Source organism: Haemaphysalis longicornis, unplaced genomic scaffold (assembly GCF_048455015.1).
Source record: "Haemaphysalis longicornis isolate Haplotype H1 unplaced genomic scaffold, Haemaphysalis longicornis Haplotype H1 scaffold_11, whole genome shotgun sequence".
Lineage (NCBI taxonomy): Eukaryota > Metazoa > Arthropoda > Arachnida > Ixodida > Ixodidae > Haemaphysalis > Haemaphysalis longicornis.
The window spans coordinates 54758563-54775993 of NW_027526214.1; positions in this window are offsets into that span (position 1 = coordinate 54758563).

Below are 17431 nucleotides of genomic sequence, written 5' to 3' on the forward strand. Positions count from 1 at the left end.
GCCATCTCACCCATCCATCTCGATCTACAAACTATGAACGGCGTAACTTGGTCAAATAAGAAAAAACACTGGAGAAAGAGGCCAGCTAGTGAATCCAGACCACCATCCCGTAAGAATGCCTTCAATTCCCTACAAATAAGTTGCAGACCCGTTATCGCAATAGCTAACATACGGGGAAACGTTCACGCTTCAGATGGCAACACATGTGTAGGTTAAGAGCTGGATAGAAAGACATGAAAAAACTTATCAAGGCACTCATTGTTACGCAGAGATTGTACTGCCTGCCATACGTGAAACCTGGCCACCCTGAAGAAGGCAGGACATCAGAAAAATATATTTGATTTTCTCTAACTCCCAATATTTATGATCACCACGAGTAAAATTTATTTTTAGATATTATCTGTAAAAAAATTAGCTAACTCTTTGCTGGTCCAAAGGTAACGTCTAGAAAAAGCAATATTATGACTTGTCATCATAGAATACAGGCTCAACATAAGAAACAAACAGCTAGCCCCCGTTTAGATACGTCACAGATATATCAAGTTTCCAAAAAAGAACTCCGCCTACCCCAAAACATAGATTAAAATCCCGGCGTGGAGAGTGGTCGAGCGAGTATCAATTTCCTTCGCGGGAAGTTCCGAAACTCCCAAAGCGCAGTACAAGCCAGGGCCGGGAGTTGCGAAGGTAGAAATATAACAATTGTGCTATTGAGCTACCATGCAAATAGGCGTGAAATCACTACATTCCTTTGCACAGAAACAAAAATACCAAAATCGGACCCATCTATGTTGCAGTCCGTGTACAGGAACATTCGAATAGTTGCTTAACCTTCATTGCAAAGGCTCAGAATAGCACTAGTGGTTTCGTTGCAGTTAGAGTACCGAAACAACCTAGGAAAGCTTCTCCTAACCAGAATGACGAAAGTTAAATTTGACCTAACCCCCGCACACAAGCGTCTTTGAGAGAACAACGCCAGTGACGAAGACCCACACAAACTTGCATACCGTGCTCGTTGTTGTCCGCGACTACTACAGCTGGCTACCGGAAAAAAAAATCACCATCTACCGTAGTGGAACCTTGAGTAGTATGCGAAGCAGCCATGGGGTCGACGGAAGTTCTCATTAGTTCAGGTGCGGGAGCCCTCCTTGCAGCAGTAGCAGCTTCATGGCGGCGTTAACGTTTCCTTTCGGCTTCGCTAGCCCGAAGTTAGGAATCGGCCTGACGCCGCTTCCATTTCGTGGCAGCAGCTCGAGCACTCTTCTCCGGGGCGCTATCCGCGGCGCTGACACTGGCGTTGACGCTCACTCAGCGCGTTGTTGCGGGAGGAGAATGAGGGGAGCGGAATGAGTCATTCATACCGCGGAACTACAGTGGCGCCCCCAGGGGAGTATGCCGCGGATACCGCAGGTGTTGCCATTCATTGCGCAATGCCGAAGAGGAGAGGACAGGATGAATCCCTCGTATACTAGTCAAGGTTCCCCTACGGGAAGGTGACCACGGTGGTTCAACGCGAAGCTATCTTGTGATGGATTCTTTGGTTGGACAATTCCTAGGAGTATCCTGCCCCTATCATCAGCAGCGGTGCCTGGCGAGGCATGCGAAGTAGGGTTGTGGTTCTCAGGGTTCCCCTACGGGAAGATGACGACGGTGGTTGAACGCGAAGCTCTCTCGTGATGAATTCTTTTGTTCACCAATACCTAGGGGCATCCTGCCACAATCATCATTAGCGGTGCCTGGCCAGGCATGCGCAGGGGAGAGCGGATGTGAACGCCGCACGGTGGCGGGAGTGACATTGCCCCGACCATAACATACTCCGCTACAAAAACTGTTCCTCAGCCTACGCATCCAAGAACACCACTGGCTCCCGTGCTATACGGTGATCTCAACACTGACGAATAGCGAACTGGCGCAAGATGAAAATAGATATATTAACCAATCTGTAGAAGAGAAGTTGTTTTTTTACAAAACGACCGACATTTCCTTAAAACTCTGCGATATTCCGAAAAACACCCACTGTCTTCAGCACAAACTTGCCCTGTCTAAAAAATACTCAAGGGTGGAAAATTAAAACTTGTTTTTACGTTACGAACATTTATCAAAAAATGATAGCCTACTATGGTCAGCTTGGTAAGTCAAGATAACCGCGAGGTAACTTTGGGGATATTGCGTTTCGAAATGCGCACTCCGGGGATACCATATTTCATCCCCAAATTTAAAAAAAATTCAATAAATCAAACTCCTTTTTTATGAGAGTATTTGGGCTCAGTGAGAGCATTGAGCAAGGCGGTACTAACTTGAAATAGTGAAATAGTGACAGTGTGGTCATCAACAGCCGCAGAAATACGGAAAATGTAATACCGAATCAAAACTTATACACAAGTGATAAACCAGGTGTAGCAAGTTACTCTCAAAGCAAATTTATTAAGGGAATGTTTGCTGATATGAAAACTTGGAGAACAAAATTGTTAGGTACATAATAAAAACACTTTGACAAAAAGAGGAAGCTCTAGTAGTGCAGCGCGACTGAGTGGAACAGCAATCGAGTGGCCACGCCAGTGTGACTGAGCGGCAATAACTCGGAAAGCAAAAATGTAAACATACATCAGAGGTAAAACACAGTAAAAATTCGGAAGGCTCAGGAGTACAACGCATGCAAGCATGATCCGAAAATATATATGGCCAGATACCAAGGCCAATACCAACTTAAAATGGGAGCGAAGAGTGAGTACAACAAAAACTAAAGAAAAGCCTACCCAGTGGTTGCAATAGCTGCAGGTGCAAACATCAGTGAAGCTTGAGTGATATTAGTGGTATGAAAAAAGGTTACAGATATGTTTGTAAATGAAGCTGGATCACAGATATAAGTGATGAATTCGGGGATATCGTTGCACCATAATGTGGCTTAAGGGAGCGGTCGTAAGTAAATGCCTTTTTTTGTTTAGAGGTGAATGCAGCTATGGTTATTGTGTAGGCAGGTGGAAATACGCAGTGGTGCTGTTAGGGGTAGCGTAGAAAGCCGACTGCGGTGCATATATTCATGGTGCAAGCACAACAGTGCAACTGAGGGGCGAACGTGCAATGGTGAAATGAATGTGCTGGTTATGATGTTGTTACGCTATATGGAGTGATTTAATTGCGATATATATACGGGGCTGCTCTTTTTGGCAATGACTCGATATTTGTAGTTAGGTAATGCCGGTAAGGTGACCAGATTGAAGATGCACACCTCTGCTCAGGTTTGCATAAGTGAACTTGGCCAGTACCGGGAGTTCTTTTTTGCATGTGGCGTATATTTCGACAGCGATAAAACTGTCTATCGTCCTTTCGCGAATATAAATGCACTGTGTGTCGAACATGAAAGGTCGAAAATGAAACGCGAACACGCCTAAGTATCTTGCAAAAGACCACTGAAGTATTTTAAATTAATGTAGAGTAGGAACAAATAAAGTTATTGTGTATTCGTTAAAAGGTCACACCACGGCAGTTGGACGTGTTAAAGAGACGCATGCCATTTATCACACCAGCATAATTAGGCTAAGGTCTGATGAAGGTTAAGGTGGCGACTGTCATTCTTAATAGCTCGATATATTGCACTATCGTCAGGAATGGCCTTGTATTGGAAGTTCCGGCGTCCATCAGTAAGCACGCAGCGTTGAAGCAACAAAAACAAGAACCTTTATTTGTGGTAGCGTGCCGGTATATATAGCGTGAGGTAGCTGCATTATCTCAGCCAAGCGGTACAGAAACAGTGATAAGCGAAAGGCGCAGATAAAAAAAGGCGCATGCGCAGTTAACACGATACATCTCCCTCCGAATGACCGTTAGAACTTTGACAGCAATATACACGTCACTTGGTTGAAGTTCTCGTCGAAACCAAGGCGGCTAGGTTTTCGCCTTTGCCGGGTGGACTTCCTTGGTTGGTGTTCTAGCGTTGGGGTCTCCGTCGTCGACTCCGGCGAACTTCCTGTTGACGCAGGTTGTAGCGTTGACGGCAACCATGAATTTTTCGGGAACATGTCTTCGTCGGGGGATGAGTCTTCCGCTTCGTCTATCTGGAAAGATTCACGTGTGGCGAGAACGTGTTGCCGGTTCCGTCGAAGCACCCGACTGTCTTCTGTAAAGACGCGATAAGACCTCTGCGCCACCTTATCCAAAACACGAGCCTTACGATCCCATGTATCCCCACGAACTCTTACGACTGCATCTTTGTTGAGTTCTGGCAGAGGTTTCCCTCTCGACGACTTCGGTTGGCACGACTGACGCCTGAAGTCCTGGCGTCCAGAGCACGGTCTGAATTCGGGCAGCCGATTGCGCAATTTCCTTCCCTGCAGCAATTCACCTGGAGATGAGCCTCAGTCCAGTGGCGTCGAGCGATAGCTGAGTAGACCAAGCCAGAAGTTCTCCTTCCTTTCACCAGTCTTCTTCATGATCCTTTTGACAATTTGAACTCCTTTTTCTGCGAGCCCGTTCGACCGCGGGAATCTTGGACTGGAAGTCACGTGCGGGAAGTCATATCTGGAGGCAAACAAAGAGAATTCATGGGATGCGAACTGGGGACCGTTATCAGTGCAGACTTCTAAGGGAATTCCATATCTAGAAAAGATTGAGCTAAGTTTATTTATGACGGTACCCGTCGTTGTGTCCGGCAGCTTTTCGACTTCAGGAAAGTTCGAAAACGCATCAAACACGCACAGGTAGGAGCTCCCGGCATACATAAAGATGTCAACGCCAATTCTGTACCAGGCATGCTCTGGGGTTGGCCTGAGCACTACCGGTTCTCTTTGTTGCCTGTACGCGTACTTTTGGCAAACAGCGCAGCTTTTCACTAGATTTTCGATGTCTCCATTCGGACCGGGCCAGAATACCAGTCGACGGGCCCTTGCTTTGCACTTATTTATGCCTAAATGACCTTCATGAATACGACCCAGTATTTCAGCTCTCATAGCCTTAGGGATGATGACCTTTGTTCCTTTTAAGAATCCCTTGAACTTCGGTCAACTCTGAGCTGAATGGTTTCAAGCAGCCTTGTAGTTCTTCGCCGTTTCTTATGCAGCGCAGCACAGTTCGTAAATCTGGGTCAGCAGCTGTTGCTTCAGCTAGACGAGCAAACATTTTCTTGCTTACAAGGTCTGAAGACACGCTCACTGCGTGAACGTCAACATCCTCCGTGAAGTCATCCATAGTGCCCGGTGCCACTGGCGACGATCTTGATAACATATCAGCCAGGAACAGCTGTTTACCTGGGACAAAGTGAAGAACATAATCGAATCTGAGCAAGCGCAGAAAAAACCGCTGAAGTCGTGGCGGCATGTCACCAATTGCCTTCGAAGCAATTGCTATCAGCGGTCTGTGGTCCGTCTCAATGACGAATTTGCGGCCGTATACGAAGTGAAAAAACTTCTCGCTCCCAAAAGTGATCGCCATTGCCTCTTTTTCGATTTGTGCGTATCGTTGCTCTGTCTCGGTCATGGTGCGGGACGCGTAGGCTACCGGCCGCCAATTGTCATCATAACGCTGAAGGAGAGCCGCACCGATGCCGTTTTTCGAAGCATCTGCGACGACCTTTGTTTCCCTAGGAGGATCGAAAATGGCTAGCAACGGTGCACTGCTCAGTAAAGCGCTAACAGACTTCCATTCGCGGGCATGGTTCTCAGACCATTCGAAGATGGTGTCTTTCTTAAGGAGGCTTCGCTGGAGCGTCGTTCTTTGCGCCAGATGCGGTATGTATTTACCAAAATAGTTGACCACCCCTAGCAGTATGTGGACGCCGGCTTTGTCAACTGGTTGCGGCATCTCGCTTAATGGTGTTGTCATTGCGGGGTTAGGTCTGGTGCCGTCTCGGCTTATCACGTCGCCCAAGAAGTCGATTTCGGTGACCCCGAATTTGCACTTAGCAGCATTGAGAGTTAGGCCGGCGCTCTTGGCCAACTGCAAGGCTGTGCGGAGGCGGGCGTCGTGGTCTTCCCTCGTGCTACCCCATATCAATATATCGTCGATATATATTCGCACTCCGGGGACCTGGTCGAATATTTCATTCATGGTTTTTTGAAAAACCTCAGGTGCCGAAGCTATCCCAAAAGGTAGCCTTAGGAAACGGTAGCGCCCAAACGGCGTTCCAATCGTGCACACCTTCGAAGTAGCCTCATCTAGAGGAATTTGATGAAAGCCCGAGTGCGCGTCGAGGCGAGAGAAAAACTTGGCACCGGCCAGCTCAGCCTCAATGTCCTCTCTTTTTGGCATTTGATAGTGCTCTCGTTTTAAGCACTCATTAATGCGCCTGGGGTCAATGCAGACACGCAGTTTACCATCTTTTTTCCTCGCGGCGACAAAGGGGCTCACCCAATCCGTCGGTTCGCTGACTTTGACCACGATGCCTTCATGCTCCATGCGGTCCAGTTCCTCTCGCAAGGGCTGCAGCAGCGCCTGGGGCACCCGTCGTACCGATTGGACCACCGGTGTTGCATCCTCCCGCAGAACCATGTGGTACTGGCGTGTTAGACAGCCGATGCCCTGAAACAACTCGGGAAATTCTGTCATCACTTGGATGGTGCTGCTTGTATTCACTACGTCGACAGTACGAAAGACGAGTCCTAAAGCTTCGCTCGCCGATAGCCCCAGGATGGCCTGAGTGCTCTTCTTAACAATGAAGAAGTCGAAGTAACCGGTGTGGCCGTTCGCGACAACTTGTAACGTAGTAACACCGATATGCTTGATAGCGTCTCCACTGTACGAGCGCAGAACAGAGGAGCTTTCCCTTAACCTGGACTTCGATTTTAGGCTTTGAAACACAAACTGAGGCAAGAAGTTGGCTTGTGAGCCTGTGTCAACTTTAAGAGACACTTGCTTGGAAGCCACTGTTGCGTTGATCAGCCAATCAGCTTTGCTGCCAACGTTGACATCGAGGATGTCAAAGTCATCTTGCTCGTCCCGTACTTCACTGACTTGAGGCCCTTTCTTGCAGCAGGAAGCAAAGTGGTTAGCGCCCCGGCACAGAAAACAAGTTTTGCCAAAGGCTGGGCATTTTCCACGCTCGTGTGAACGATGGCACCGGGAACACCTGAATTGTCTACGTGCCTTAACATGTGCAATTGCTTTCTCGGGTTCCACCCTACATTCCTCGGCACATTCGGAACATTGTTCACACGCGGCACATTTGGCCTGCTGGCGCATCTTTTGTCGGCGCTACTTCCTTCACTGTACCAGCCGAGGCATTATTTTGCTCAGCGCACACTTCGTCTGCCTTACAAATGTATTCCGCTTTTTGTAGCGTGAGGTCTCTAACTTTGAGCATTTTCCCGCGCAATTTCGGATTAACTGTTCCAAAAACAATCTGGTCCCTGACCATGGAGTCACTCAAGGTTCCGAAATTGCAGCTTCGTGCAAGCCGCCTTAAGTCCCGGGCGAAATGCTCAAAGCGTTCCCCCTCCGCTTGCGTTCTTGAGCTGAAAACATAACGCTCGTATACTTCGTTCTGCTGCTGTTGACAGTACGAATCAAATTTGCTCGTAACAGTTGCGTAATCTTCCTTGCTTTCGTTCTCCAAGAAGGCAAAGTTGTTGAATAGTTCTAGGGTGTCCTCTCCGGCAACGCTGAGCAGGAGTGCGGTCTTGGCTGCCTCCGACCTCGGTTGTTTCGACGGCTCCGTTGCCTGCAGGAACAGCTCGAACCTCTGCTTGAAAAGGCTCCAGTTCTTTGCTGTACTTCCCGAGAGCACCAATGGCTGCGGTGGCTTCAGTAGTTCCATCATGAAGGTGCACGGCGACGCCCCTCTGCCTGTTGTCACTGCGTTGGCGAACGTAATTCCACTTCTGTCACCATGTTCCGGCGTCCAGCAGTAAGCACGCTGCGTTGAAGCAACAAAAAGAACCTTTATTTGTTGTAGCGTGCCGGTATATATAGCGTGAGGCAGCTGCATTATCTCAGCCAAGCGGTACAGAAACAGTGATAAGCGAAAGGCGCAGATACAAAAAGGCGCATGCGCAGTTAATACAATACAGTATATTTCGACAGCGATAAAACTGTCTATCGTCCTTTCGCGAATATAAATATACTGTGTGTCAAACATGAAAGGTCGAACATGAAACGCGAACACGCCTAAGTATCTTGCAAAAGACCACTGAAGTATTTTAAATTAATGTAGAGTAGGAACAATTAAAGTTATTGTGTATTCGTTGGAAGATCACACCACGGCACTTGGACGTGTTAAAGAGACGCATGCCATTTATCACACCAGCATAATTAGGCTAAGGTCTGATGAAGGTTAAGGTGGCGACTGTCATTCTTAATAGCTCGATATATTGCACTATCGTCAGGAATGGCCTTGTATTGGAAGTTTTAATATTTTGCTAATCATTGAAATGGATAAGAACAGCAAGAGGCCGGAGAGTACTACCGTCGGGAACACTGTAGATGACTTCGGAGGGAGTGTACGAGTAGTTATCACGGTAGTTAATGGTTTCTGAAAGGAAAAACAAATTGCATATACAAGAAAGGGTAAAAGAATTGAGTGTACGGGCAGATAATTTGGCTACTAGGCGGCGATCGGCAACGCACTGAAATGCATTTGAAAAATGAATAAATAAGCATTCAGTTTGTGTATTTTCCTTTAAATAGAAAGAGAGGAGGGTTGTTAATTAAAAAAATTCACATGAGAAGCCTTTACGAAAACCTTGTTGATAAAAATAAGTTATCTGACTGAAGGTGACGGCGAACATGTGAAGGTGATAATATGCTCCAGCATTTTGCAGCAGACAGACCTGAGGGAGATGGGTAGATGATTATCAAATGAGTGTCTTTCCCTGTGCATACTGATGAAAACAACTCAAACTGATGAAAACCACAACGATGATTGGAAAGTCACTATGTGCGAGGGTTTTATGGTCATGATCATGTAAACAGATATGCTGCCGATCGATTCCTGGTGTTAAAAACTGCCAAAACTACTATAGATTCGAATTCAAAACATGCAGGAGATCAAGCAGAAAATACCTTAATTTCCTGTCGTAATAGCAGAAGAATCGCTCTCCGTGCACTCACCGTTCTTGTTCCTTGCAGCTTAATTTTGCCCATTTTTGGCACTTTTGTACAACCGCTTTTTTGTTTCGGAGCTGGTCGGGTCTTCAGTGAATCGCGTGTTCGACATGTCATTCCTTCCTGTAACTATGGGATCAGACTCATCGAACATCCCGAAAACCCTGTCCCTAAAAAGACGCAAGATTTTGTTGGCCGTGCGAGGATCAAAGAAAGACATCAGCGTTTCATAAAATAATACTTCAAGGTCTGACTTCATTGCCGACTAATTGGCCCTATTATTTATTTATTTCAAAATAACCCTAAAGCCCCACCAGCGGAGGGAATTACGTAAATTGTACATCAAAACACAACAGCGAAATAACAAATCAAAATTTATGAAAACAAAACACAACAACAAAAAGGGCAAAAAAAGACAGTGCATTGCGTAAGAAAAAGAACATTCGCAGCGAAGACAAAAAAGTTGTTCTCAGAGCACCGCATCAATATTGATACATCACACGCACGTTTACTAGCCCGTAGGAAAATAGATAAGCAAAAAAAATGGAAAACAAATTTACAAATGCCGCAGTGAAATACCGTTAGGTTTGCATGTTTCTATTTAGAGCATCTGTAAATTTTGATACATTTCTTTTGAAGACAAGGTGTGATGGCAGATAATTCTATTCTTTCGTGGTTCGAGCTATGAATTATTGAGCAATTGCCCGTGAACGAGACGTGATGCGTTTGATCTTGTTTGGATAATCACGCCGCGGGAAGGTGCTGAAGGTTCACACTGGAAATCTTTATAAAGAGAAGCATGATAGTGAATTTTGTAAAAGAGGCTAAACGAGATACGCAACGACGATGGGATTAGGGTTTAGCCAGGTGCAATTTTCTAGTCTTATTACACTCGGGGGACGACAAGAATTCAAATAAATGAACCGCGCAGCATGGTCTTGCAGGGCTTTCAAATACGTTTTTAGGTATGCTTGATTAGCATCCCCTGTGGCTTAAGCGTACTTTATTTTAAGACGTATTAGTGTCTTGTAGGCGAGCTTCCGTAAGTGGGACAGAGCATGTTTGAGGTTATGCTTCAGAGGGCCAAGAGAATGGTTCGCAGATGCGATAATCTGGTTAATTTGATCATTCCACCTCGAGTTAGTGGGTAGCTGAACGCCAAGATATTTGTTGGAAGCAACCTGTTTCACATGATTGTCGATCAAGATGTAAGATGTTGATGGGGGGGGCATGATTAGTGAAGGACCATTGTTTTGTTTTAGCATAGATTTGGGTCGTCATCCAGGTGAAACATCATGTGTTTACAGCGTTTAGGTCGGGTTGAAGAATGTCATGATCACAGTTAGAATGAATATTACAATGTATTACACAGTCTTCTGCAAAAAGTTTAAAATTAACTATAATGCCATCTCGTAGATCAATAATATAATTTAGAAAATTTAGAGACCCAAGTACGCTTTGCTGTGGTACACCCGATATTACGTGGACTAGAGTTGTGATTGACAACTGATGTATCGTGCATTCTGTTAGAAATTTTTTTATCATATGATAACAGTAGGGACAATGTTCAGTATAGTAAGCTTCGGAATGAGCCGACAATGACGGACACGGTCAGATGCTTTTGAAAAATCTAGGGAGATGGCATCTACTTGACTCTGGCATCATTAAATGAATGTACGTTATGAATGAAGCCAGTGATTTGTGTGTCGCATGAATATGTATTTTCTGCGAAAACCATGCTGATGCTAAATATGTGGTTGTGTTCTTCAAGGTATATATTCACTTGTGAAAGTAGGTGATCGAACAATCTACAAATGGTGCTTATAAAAAAATTGGTCGATAGTTAAAGGGTGAGGAAAGATCACCTGGTTTTAAAAATGGTAGCGGCGTGGCCATTTTCCAATCTCAGAGTATTACGCCTGTTGATAGTGACTGCAAAAACAAGGCCGACAATAGTGGAACAATACTTCGTTAGAATTTTTTTAGAATTGTTCTGTTTAGGCCTGTATTGTGCGCTGAAGATACAATCTTGAGATTTGTAAGGAGAAAATAAATTCTACGATAAGCAATTAATATTTCTGACAAAGAAAACACGGTTTTAGAGGTAATAGTCGCCAATGGTTTTACACAATAACACGTGAAGACTGGTGAAAATGTTTTGTTGAGTAGTTCGGAGCAATCGGTTATAGCTGGTCCGTTTTGATCACTCAGGAGGATGTCAGGAATATGATTGGGATAGTTGACATGCCCAAATCGTCGAAAGTTTGTTGTTAACATCGATGATAGGTTATATTATAGAATTTTCTGCGGGTCGCTGTGCTCAATATTTGGTATTCATTGGCGCATCCTTTTTAAACATGCGTTGTGAACATGCGTTGTCGCATGCTGCATGAACAACCCTTTTTCTTCTTATTTATGCGTAGTCTTTGTGGGTACAAGGGACGAATGCTATCTGTTTTTATAAAGATGATAGGTAGGTATTAATCAATGAGAGTTAAAGATGAGTTTTTAGGTAACAACCACTTATCTCCACTGTGCGCAAGAAATTGGCACTCAGAAATTCTACTCCTAGAAGAGATATTTTATGGTTAAAGCTATCGAAATTAGCTCAGTTGTAGCACCTAATCAGTTTGTTGGTAATTAGCCTTTGGATGGGGGCCTAATGAAGCGACCGGTTTGAAGCTCAGGATCGCATAAACCATCGATATGAGTTATTTCGGAGCATATATCTGGATTGTTGATTACGATACAGTAAACAAAAATATTTGAAGAATGCGTAAACCTTCTCGTTGGAGATAATACTAATAGGGTTAGGCTGAAATCATGGCAACCACGAAGAAATGCATGGGAGATAGAATGTGCAATGCGGGTTGGTAATGCTGCGCATGTTCTGTGTAGAAAATACAGTCCTCAAAAATGATTACACTACTATGGTGATGAAAGTCACCAAGTGCCATGGGCGATGAAAGTCACCAAAAATTACGTAACGTATTTTAATTGGATATAAGTTACTTCAAATACAAGGAAAGTAGTAATATCACTGGTATTACAATTTAGTGTTTGTAATTTTAAGGAGAACACCGCCACCCCGATGGTGTTGCCTATCGCAACAAAGGATGTGAGAACCAGATTCACAAACAAATATGTTTTTTTAGGAATACTCTCGTTCAACCATGTTTCAGTTATTGCTATTATTGTTGTGGTTGTTGAGTCGAAGTTGGAGAGAGCCACATTTTTTGAAATAACATTTTTTATGTTTCTGTAAAAAGCAATAAACGTTCTTAGAACCAGATTTATCTGTTGTAATGCGTTTTGTAGTTTAGGATCAGATAAAATGTCCTCATCGCGTCAGACTGGACAGGCAACAGAGGAAACAACCATCGCCCAGTGTGCTTGAGTGTCCCATATGTACACTTCCTTGTTAATTCTTAGCTTTATAAAGCAAGGCTGACGTGATTCTTATATTTTTATGGTTTTTGAAAACTGCCATAGTTTACGCCTTTTATCGCAAACCGCTTCGGAGTACAGCGCGAGACAGGTAGTAATGGTGCACGTGATTCGCATGCGACTGATCATTACAACTGATTGTTAGCGCCTTTTTCGCGTCCTTCGCTGGTCGGAGGACGCTCACGACGTGCGACTGGCAAGGCAGATGCAGTCGTGCCATCACTGCGATCCTCGTGAGGCTACAGGCAATGAGACCCCGCTGAGCCTGCAACCGGCTTGCGTTGCCCGGGTTTGCTCGGGTGATGGAAACTTTAGTCTTACAATCCTGGCGGATATTTGATCGCCGCTATATGTGCAAATGCGATTGACAATCCGCAAGATAAGTTTTCATCACACTCTCCTCCCCGTTCCCGCGTGTGAAACTTGATTTCTTCTATAACTGCTGTTGGAGCGATCGTTGACCAGGACATCTGCGTAGCCTGTTTGGATGTTTCTGCGCAGGCATCGCCATGTCTCGGCCGCTGGGCGTACCGCGCACCGCGGGGACCAGTCGGACCGGCGAACCTCAACCCCCGGTCCGCTTAGGCTTGCATCGCGGCAGATATCTGATCGCCGCTTTAAAAATAAACCCTGCTAACAATCCCTACCACAATTTAGCACCACACTAACCCCTACTTTCCGGCATGTGGAAGGTAGTTTAGCGATCAGATTGATTCGGAAGAGCAGCTAAAAGCGGTTGCTACCGTGGTCTGTGCCGGTTCGAGCAACTGAGTGTGCCGAGCTGGCAGGCGCGGCCGGCGTGTGCACGGACTGTTTCCGAAGGCAGAAAACGCATCACGATTGCCTGCTTTATCCATTTCTTGTGAACGATGCGCGGAATCTACAAAGTCAGCTCAGCGATCGTCGTAGTTGACAATAGAACCAAAACAGTGGGTGGAACAACGCCGATGACGCATCGCACGTGGGCATCAAGCCACGTGTCTCAAATTCAGGCGTACGACTAGTCCTGGTGACAATCGTAACGATCAGTAGCATGCGATTCGCAAGCAGGAATCTTCCATGTGGCTCACGATAAATCGCGAGAAATACCTGATTGTTACTTGAATTGAATTGATTGAAAAGTGCGTGCCTTTTAAGTTGTATTCATAACTCTTTACTGTTAATTTCTTTTTCATTAAAAACTTCCCTATGATTGGTAGAGTACGTTCATTTCAAATTCTCTTAAGGCGATGCGCACGTGCTATTGGCGCTGTTACTACTCGCGAGTTTTGAGTTGATATTCACGGAAGAAAAATTGAGTTCATCCTAATGTTGCTATAAAGTTTATTTCGTTTTCTCGTCAGTAGTTGGTAATCTCCTATTAAGGCAAAAATATTCGTTTATTAGATGCAAGCACATGGTTTCCAAGATTGTGGAAATATCGTTCTACGAAGCGAAGTATACCTTCTATCGTATAGCGCTTAAGAAGGAACAAGCAATGTTTGAAGCGGTCACTATATAATTATACAAAAGTGTGGTTTGTAAATTGTACACTTTAATGTTTATTTTTAAAAGGATCCATACTGATTTGTGACGTTTGAAATCTCTCAGCCTGCCATTACGCTGCAAAAAATAGTCCTTCTGCTAGCTAGTAGCTAACTCGAACGGCAAGAAATCAATACACCTAATTTTATTTGTTTCCGAGCAAGCAAATTAGAAAATGCAACTTGCATGGTTTTTTTAGTGAACATTGAGTCCACGGCCTTACTTCTTGCCGATTTCAACTGCGACATTGCTAGCGGCTTGTGCCTATTTAATTGGTACCTCTCCATTCCTAAAACAAAGTTCCAAATACCAAAGCAGCATAAATATAGGTAAGTTTTCTGAGCCGCCTAAATCAAGATAACAAAAGAACCTACTTGCTTCAGATGTTTCCTTTATTAGCAATAATTTGTCGCATTCGGGCAGAAACGATTGTGCTCGAATGGTGATCGCCATTTACTCTCTGAAAGGAAACTGATTGATGATTGATAACCTCAGACGAGGTAAATCTGTATGTACAGTTAAAAATGTCTTATTCGAAAAGTGTACAAGCTGCGTTTGCTTCGTGAAAGATTTGACGAATAATTCGCGTCAACAGCTTTCAATTCACACAAAACCAAGGAAGTTATTTTTCAAAAGAACTTTGGACTTACCAAAGTTAACAAGAGGGACAAAGATACAAACTGTCCAAACTTGGAAGATGTTTTCGGAAGGGTTAAGTGCAAATTTTATTTTTTTGTAAATGAACCTCTGTTTTATGATAGCCGATCTCACTTTTGCAAAAAAATGATTGCAAAAGATGGCCACCCCACACAGTGGAAAAGACTGAATCAGAGAACTAGAAAGCAACAGATTCTCAGCGCTATTTTACATCAGTTTTATAGAGGTGGACGATGATAAAACGCCCGTATTTCGTCCCCAAAAAGATTACAGAATTTTTATTACACTTTCACTAAAAAATAAGAAAAAAAAAGAAATACAGTTTTATCCACACAGCTTCAAGCCGCCGAATTCCAGTGAGTTCATACCTGAATCACAATATAAAAAGAATCCCAAACGCGTAGAAGCACCGTGATATTCAGAGTAGACAAATGCTCTCAAACATGCAAATTTGCGCATAGAATAATCTGGGAACTCAGGGTGCACCGCCAGATGCAGTGTTCTCGGTCAGGGCACGTGTCTACTGCATACCTGGAAAGGGTCCCGCGATGTGCGATAGAATGACGTCGCGCTCTAATCTGCCGGCCAGCGTGTTGTGTGAAATCATGTTTGAACCTCCAGCTAAAAAGCAACGTGGTCCGGACCAGCCACGCACAAGGGAGCAGTTATGTTGTTGCAAATCGTGTTCGAATTTCCCGCGCAAATATCACGTGGCTTAAACTAGCGGCAAACGGACCAGCGTCTGGGGAATGCCTCAGGGGGAATAAGAAGAAGAAGAAAGGAAAGTTTTTTGGAAATTTAGTAGAGAAGCAATCGAAAGTACAATATTTTTCAGACAGATGTCTCAACGTCTAAGACTGTACCTGGACTCTCGGGAGGGCGCTTCTAGGCGGCTACGCATGAAGCAAAAGTGAGAGGGAGGCAATGATAGATATCACGCTATATTCACGCGTGCCAGCCGTGCTTTAATGCGTTGCGATGATCCTCTCTGTTTTCTCTCTGTAATCACTCCTGCATTCGGTCACTTGGTTAGCGGACATAAACGACCCCGAGAGCGCTGAACCCATATAACGGCTTCCAGAGGGCGGTACCATGAAAAGGGAAAATTTGGAACTCGCTCAAGAAGGCTCTTATGGCACTAAAGTGGCGCCATCCTTCGACATCTTGTTGACTAATGGTAGCAAACTGCTCCTTTTACAGCGCAAGCATGTGGAATATGTTGAGCACCGATTAGTATACTGTGACAAGTTCCTAGTGCGAAACTCCTATTGAACAATGTTCGGAAACCAGAACAAAATACAATGAGCAGCAAGCTTGAGGTCGTATGCACAGACGTTATCTGAACCAGCAGAAGCATCCTTAAGGGTAAGAAGCGCGGCGGTAACCTTATCGGGGGTAACAGAAAAAAAAATTGTAATTTTATTTGGACGACAGATATTGACCTTTGCTAATTTTTATGCTCCGGTACGAAGATTTAAGAAAAATTAAGTAAAAGCCTTAGGAATTCGAACCAAATGCTGATAGCTATGATCGTCACGGATAATTTTTACGCAGTTATATTACGTAGTTACAATTGAGGTAATACTTCTGAAGCTTCCACTGTATTTTTGATTTGTCCTTAACAATGGACCATATTCACACGTTCAATTTGGTGATAGAGAAGTGTACTGAGTATACTGTACCCCTTTATATAGCCTTCATAGATCATGAGAAAGCATTTGGCTAAGGTGGAACCCTAGCAGACATCCAGGCATTACGGAACCACAGGGTAGACGAACAATACTTAAGAATATAAAGGATATCTACAATGGGCCCACAGCTATCACCATCCTTCATAACGAGAGCAGTAAAATACCTATAAGGAAGGGCGTCAGACAGGGAGATACAATCTCTTCAATATTATTCATAGCATGTTTACAAGAAGTAATCAGAACATTGCATTTGTAACAGGTGGGAGTAAGGGTTAATGGAGAATACCTCAGCAACCTCAGATTTGCTGATGACATTGCGTTGCTAAATAGCTCGGTGGATGAATCGCAATGCGTGTTTTCCGCTCTGGATGAACAGAGTAGAATCGGGGGCCTGAAAATAATATGCAGAAAACCAAAGTAATGGTCAATAACCTCGGGACAGCACAGCAGTTTGGGATAGCGGACGAGGTAGTGGAAGTGGTAGCCGAGTGTATCTAATTAGCCCGAGTTGTGACCGCGGATCCCAACCACGAGGCAGAGATAATTAGAAGGATCAGAGTGGGGTGAGTGCGTACAACAGGCATTCTCATATAATGAAAAGGAGTCTACGATTGTCGCTGAAGAAGAAAGTGTATGACAGCTACATCTTACCAATATTCAGCTACGCGGCAGGAACTTGGAGGCTGAATAAGAGGGTTCAACATAATTTGAGAACGCCTCAGCGGACAATGCAGCGGAAAATGATGGCTCTAACATTAGGAGACAAGAAGCGAGTGGAGTGGGTCAGGGAACAAGCGCTTGTTAAAGATATATTAGTAGAAGAAATGGACGTAGGCCGAAGAAATCGACGTAGGCAGCGCATCTAATGCGAATGCAAGATAACCATTGGTCGTTTAGGGTAACAGAGTGGATCCCAAGAGAACGGAAGCAGTGCAGGGGGCGGCATCAAGTTAGATGGGTAGAGGAGATCATGAAGTTTGCGGGAATAAATTGGTCAAAGTTGGCACAGGACCGGGGTAATTGGAGAATAATCGGAGAGGCCTTTGCCCAGCAGTGGGCGTAGATAGGCTGGTGATGATGAT